Genomic DNA, 6,186 nt, shown 5'->3' with positions numbered 1-6,186 from the left:
AGATAATGTCTGAAGAGCTCTAAAAGTGTCATGAATGATCTCTAAATACAAAATAATGTTTACTTTTGTACATAAAAAGATATAGGGCTGCTGAGTCGTGAAGCATATCTTCTCTATAAGGGTGTGAGGCATGAAATAGACCTAATATTTTCATGATCTCCACCCTGAGAAAAGTATTTCTGTATTCCAGAGTTACACTGGTATATATTGAATGTTTTTGTCCCCTTAAAATTCCTATGTTGAAGCCTTCACTCCCAAATGTTATATTTGGAGACAAGGCCTCTGAAAATGTAAGGTTAAATACAGTCACAAGGGTGGGGCCCTGATCCTATAAAATTAGTGCCTTTATAAGAAGAAACAACAAAGATACCTCTGACCCCCTCCTCTCTCCTCACACAGTGACTGAGGAAAGGTCATGTGAGGATACAAGCAAGAAGATGACCACCTGAAGGGAGGAAGAGTTCTCATCAGAAATTGAATTGGCTAGATGCTTGATCTTGGACTTGTAAGAAAATGAAGTTTTGTAGTTCAAACTACTCAGTCTGTGGTATTTTGTTAGGCAGCCAGAGCATACTCTACACACTCCAAAAGGATGGTATGAACCAGACTTGATATTTCAACTTGACTCTTATTCTCATGGATGACTTGGCATTGCCTTCTGACTATTTGCCATGAAATGTCACTCCTGTGACATGTAGAATGACCAACCATCCTGAGTTGTCTGGGATTGAGGGATTCCCGAGACTTAGGAGTTTTTGTGCTAGACCAGGGAGAGCTCCAGGCAAACTTGGACAAGTTGGTCATCATAGATGGTCAACACATTCCATTTCTCCAGTTACTGCTCCTTCTACAGCTCCAAATTTTCCCATAATCCACACCACTTAGACTCTCTCGGTTGGAGTCCCATTTCCCTTTCAGAGAAGCCCTCTTGGACAAGATCAAAAGAGCACTATGCCAGCTGTATGTTTCTCTCATGTGGTACACATTTGGTGCAAGAGAAACACCAACATCATTTGTCCTGACAAACTATGGTAGACAGGGCTGATCCCAATACAGCAATTCTCCTTTACTCCTCTGCTTCAACCTCTTACTGGCCCACTTCTCCTACCCTGGGATTTCTCAGATGTGAATCAGGCACTAGTGTAGTTCTCAAAACCCAAGGGACACACATTAAGCATCCTGAGTAGTGCCATTGAAGCCCCACTCAGTAGACCTAAAGAGGTGTGAGGAAGCATAACAATGGCTTTCTCCAAAAATCTTCCTCATGAAATCACCTCTTTTATAATCTTCTTCTAATCTTTGAAACTGGTGAAAAGCTCCAATAATTGAAAAGCCAGTTTTTGGACTGTGGTTACCAAATATAGGGAGCAAAATTGCCCAAGGGCCCAGATGCTGCACTCTGAAATCTGCCACTCTTGTACCAAGGATCAAGCTTTCCATGGGCTGTTCCAGCCAGTGTCTGAGTGCATGCAGCACAGATAATAACGCAAGCTCCTTCCTAGGAGGACCCTTCTGGTGGCAATTTTGGCTTGAGCGTTCTCAGCAGTCTTGCCAAATCTTCCTTAGACTCTGCAGCAGTTTAGGACTCCTCCACCAACCTCCCCCCACCTCCTTCCCTGCGTTTGACTTCCATCAGTCTGATGCCTCTCCCAGCCTTCCCCAACTCCCTCCCCATTCTCTCCTACAAGTGTTTCCTCTAATAAAATTCTTGCACATTTAATGTCATCTTAATAGCTGCTTTTTAGAGGGCCCAGACTCACATAAAGATATTTCCTTTGAAAATAATGCCTCGTCAGGACTTCACTTGGTGTTTCATAGTTGTATTCTAATGCAGCAGGCAACACTTCCAGTTCAATATCCACTTATGCTACTAATCATAAGATGAATGAATGATGCGGTAAGAGGAAAAACTATAGGATTTTACTTTTCATTTCTTGTTGTTCAATCCACTCCAGGTTTTGTCAAAATATATGTCAAGTTGTATGAGTATAAAGCTGAAATTTTTGGTAAGGTATCATAGTGGGTGCTCAATGTGTGAGTGGGAACATTGTATATGCAAATATGTTTGCGTGGGCAACTGGTCTTGTGCCAGGACTTGGATGAAAGCGCTGCTGCACGCTACCTTGGAATTTCAAACCAACCTCAACCCCAATATCAGCATTCTCCTTTATTCCTTTACATTTTCTTCCTCCCTAATCCCTTCTCATTTTTCTCTTCTTTCTTTTCGCTGTATTTCTTGTAGTGCCACTGCTTGAGAGGTCGCCAAAAGGCAATGCTATAAAGTAGAATACAGATATATAATTGAGGAGGCTTTATTTTGCTTTTATCTGAACCTACTAAATTGCTTAAAGCTGTACTCCAAAGAAGGAAGAATAAAAGTAGCTTTTTATACTTGTTCCCCAGAATTTCAAGTGTCCCAAATCCTTCTCTTTTTTTAGAAGAAAAACTTCCAATTGAAATGTTTTTATATAAAGGTGTGTGAAAGACATCAATACCAATACTGTATTTTGATATTCTGACCAAAAAACAATGCTTCTCCAAGCAAAAGAAATCCTCTCTGTAATTTGTACTCAAGACTGTTACTTGTCAAAATGTGACAACATGTCTTTGTCTTCATTATAATAGCAGGCAAGTAAGAAAGGTTTACTGTGGTCAATTTTTTTTTTTAATTTAAGATTTTACTTATTTATTCATGAGAGAGACAGAGGGAGCAGAGTCACAGGCAGAGGGAGAAGCAGGCTCCCTGCAGAGAGACTCAATCCCAGGGTCCTGGGATCACGTCTGCCAACGGCAGACACTCAACCACTGAGCCATCCAGGTGCCCCTACCCTAGTCAATTTGTTTATTTCCCTATATTAAAAAGAATTGTAGCAGATATGGAATATAAAGAGCAGAGAGACGGGGCAGCCCGGGTGGCTCAGCGGTTTAGCGCCGCCTTCAGCCCAGGGCGTGATCCTGGAGCCCCGGAATTGAGTCCCGCATCGGGCTCCCTGCATGGAGCCTGCTTCTCCCCCTGCCTGTGTCTCTGCCTCTCTCTCTTTCTATCTCTCATGAATAAATAAATAAAATCTTAAAAAAAATAAAACTAAAAAATAAAGAGCAGAGAGAAGAAAATAAAAGAAACAGCTATTCTTCAAATATGATCATTCTTAATTCCTTTGTATTTGTTTAGTGCTTTTTCTATGCATAATTTGTTTTTATAAAAATATTACTTTCCCCATGATGTTTCGCTGGGCTCTGACCTCCCCTGAGGACACGGTGCCCCTGGGACCTCTGACACCCAGGAGTCGGAGAGGTCCCGTTCTGGGGAGATGCTGGGGTGTGTGGCTATTTTCTTACCTGATCGCCTCTGTGTTTTAAAAAAAAATAGAGACCCGAGTGGCTATTCACACTTGATAGAGGGCTGGTTATAGTTAATGCTGACATAAGATTGAATTACTGGTTCTCAGTCATATTCTAAAGGAATGGAAACCAGGAGAAGCAACTGGTTCGGTGGAAAGTCCAAGATCATAGTCGTCCGTCCTTTATTACGGTCAGAGACTGTTTGCCAACGATGACAGACCTCCAGCCGTCAGTCCTGACTTTACAAGCTCCTGGCGGGAGTCAGTTTGCCAGCACCGAGCCGTGCGTGCCGGCTCCCTCGGTTAACCGGTCGAGGGCGGCAAGAACCCTCTATGTGCGGAGTCAAGGCGTAGGAGACCAAGCGAAATCCCAAGACGCTGGCAGTGGAGGTGGGCGAAGCGCACGATTCGGCCTTGCATCCACCGCAAAGACCACGATGGCGGCGGCTGGGCCTACTCCATGGGCAACAAGGCTGAGCTGAAGGCGGGCGGACGCCTCGCAGACGTGGCCGGCCAGGATGCGCCAGGCGTTGGGGCGTTTCTACACGGATGCATTACGGAAGAAATTCATAGCAGAGCCAAACTGAGGGGATCGGGATTAGGCAAACTCCCACACGAGCTGCTACTACTTTTGACCAACCACTTGCCCTGTCCTGGTCTTAATTTCCCCATAATGGAAACGGCATCATTTCTTCCCCCTGGGCCTGTTGTGAAAAGAGGATTTAAACGGCGCGGCAGTGCTGCTATTGGGCACAACTCAGGACACGTAAGCCGCGCTACAGGAGGAGGATGATAAGTAAGACCCCAAACCCCCCGCCGCCCCACCGCCAGCCTCTCTACCCAACCCGCTTCCGGAGCCCCTTCACCTCAGCCGAACGCGAATCCCTCCGCGCTCGCGTCACTTCCGGGAGGCTCTGGTCACGAGGCCTCGAAGTACCCGGATGCAACTATCATGGCTGCCATCAGTAAGGTACCGCAATGGAGACCGAGCCAAGAGTTACCCGGAAAGTGCCCAGATATGGAGCTTCAAGGAGGCCTGTCAAAGGGCAAAAGATGAGATTACTGGGCGGCAGGCTGCCCCAAACGTCCTAGGAACTGCGCCTGCGCGCTTCCTGAAGCTAACTGGCCGCCAAGTCTTTCTAGAGGAGTCGCTCCTCTGTGACAGGGTGGGGCCTCGCTTCTTACGTAGGCCTTCCTTTTGTTCCGGGTTTTGGTTTCCGTCACCTCGCTTGGCCCTGGAGTGGCGCGGGCGATGTGGGCGCGGGCCGTGCGGGCGCTGGCCGGGGAGGAAGGGGGGTGGGGGGGCGAGGCTGACACCGAGGTGGGAGCCGTGGGAAATCTGCGGCGGCAGAGGTTTGGGGCGCCCCACCTCCACCGAGTGCAGGCGGCTCGAGCTCGGCACCCATCGGAGTCTGGCTCCTGGCCTTCTTGGCGACTTGCACCTTGCCGTGGGGCTCCATAATTGGCCATAGGGCTCTTGTGTGCCGCCCTAACCACGCCCCAGCATTAGACTTTGATCCTCGAATAACATCCAAGATGTGTATAGTGAAGAATGCGATTGGTTTTTGTTTTTTTAAATCCCAAACATAAGCATACTAATAATGTTAATTTTAAGCTTCAGAATTCATAGGGAAACTTTACATGTTGAGTATGGGGTTGGTTTTCTGTAAGGTTTAAATTCGGATACCATGTTAGTGCTTGTGAGATTGTTTTTAACAAAAGCATTTTTAAAATAACTGGTATGAGAAAATAGGCTAATATTTAAAATATTCAGAAAATTGTTGCACTTTGTTACTGTGCAGTTGTCATGATGAAATACGAAGACATCAGAATTGTACCTCATAAGACTTTGCGAGAGGCTTCTGCAAATAGAGTAATTCTAAATATAAATTTATTAAGTTAGTTCTTTCTGAAGAGTGGTCTATAGGTGTTGTCTTCAGGTGAAACAGGAACAAATGTGAGTTGATTTCCTACTAGGTAAAATTACTTTTTAAGTGCTTAACTGTCTGTTTCTTGCATCCAGAATCTCAGTTGAAACCATTTTTATTTGTCTGAAATATGTAATGAACTCATAATGTAAAGTATACATATAGAATGTTATTTTATAACAAAAATATAGAAACTAGGACTTAAAGCAAGTTGACTCTACAAAAATCAGTGTGTTGTAATTTGGATTTTTCACTTAAACTCCCAAAATTAGAAGAGCTGACCAGAAAGGCTTAAAAAAGAAATGTAGACGTTCATCCTTTCTCCAAACATGCCGTTATTTGAGCAGAAAGCAAAATGACATTGGAAAGCATCTGGGATTTATTTTTAGTTATTTATGTACTATATGCAAGGCACTGAGTTGATAACAGATGAGAAAGCGCTTTTACAACGTATAGAGTAATATAATAATCATGAACAGTTAGTACTCTCACTCTTCTGACCAATTCATGTCTCCTTATGGTACATTTTAAACTCCAGAACTTGTGGTTCTTGTACAAGTATTTTTTTTTCTTGTACAAGTATTAATATACATGGTTATGATTCTGTGTTATGGAAAGCAAAAATAATGAACTGTTTATACATTTTGAATATTTTTTCTTGTTTATATGTTGTTTCAGATTGTATTTACAAATGCATTTGTACACATTAGAGTGTACATTAGAGTTCTTAGTAACTTGATAATCCTAGTTGGTGTCAATTCTTACTTTTTGTATGTTTTTTTTTCAGGTAGGTCTACTGGGTTCTTGGCATAGTACCATATGGACCTGGACAAAGCATTGTTAAGGTGGAAATTTTTATTGTATTAATCAGTTCAAACTTTTGCCAGTCTATTTATTTTCCAGTATTTTAGTCAAAT

At 43.5% G+C, this 6,186-nt stretch overlaps 1 long non-coding RNA gene and 1 other non-coding gene across 2 annotated transcripts; one reads left to right on the top strand and one right to left on the bottom strand.

Annotated features, from left to right (window-relative positions):
- Positions 1-1,898: 1,898 nt before the first annotated feature.
- On the bottom strand, positions 1,899-4,291 carry LOC112672113 (uncharacterized). Its single transcript, XR_003144048.3, has 2 exons — positions 3,340-4,291; positions 1,899-2,275 (listed from the first exon to the last, which is right to left on the bottom strand). It is a non-coding gene; the product is annotated as an uncharacterized LOC112672113 (long non-coding RNA).
- On the top strand, positions 3,212-3,299 carry LOC112672677 (small nucleolar RNA SNORD88). Its single transcript, XR_003144416.1, has one exon. It is a non-coding gene; the product is annotated as a small nucleolar RNA SNORD88 (small nucleolar RNA).
- Positions 4,292-6,186: the final 1,895 nt, after the last annotated feature.

The sequence above is a fragment of the Canis lupus genome, chromosome 28 (assembly GCF_003254725.2).
Source record: "Canis lupus dingo isolate Sandy chromosome 28, ASM325472v2, whole genome shotgun sequence".
NCBI classification, from domain to species: Eukaryota; Metazoa; Chordata; class Mammalia; order Carnivora; family Canidae; genus Canis; species Canis lupus.
The sequence above is the reverse complement of the archived record's forward strand: the minus strand, read 5'-3'. Positions and strand labels throughout refer to the sequence as shown.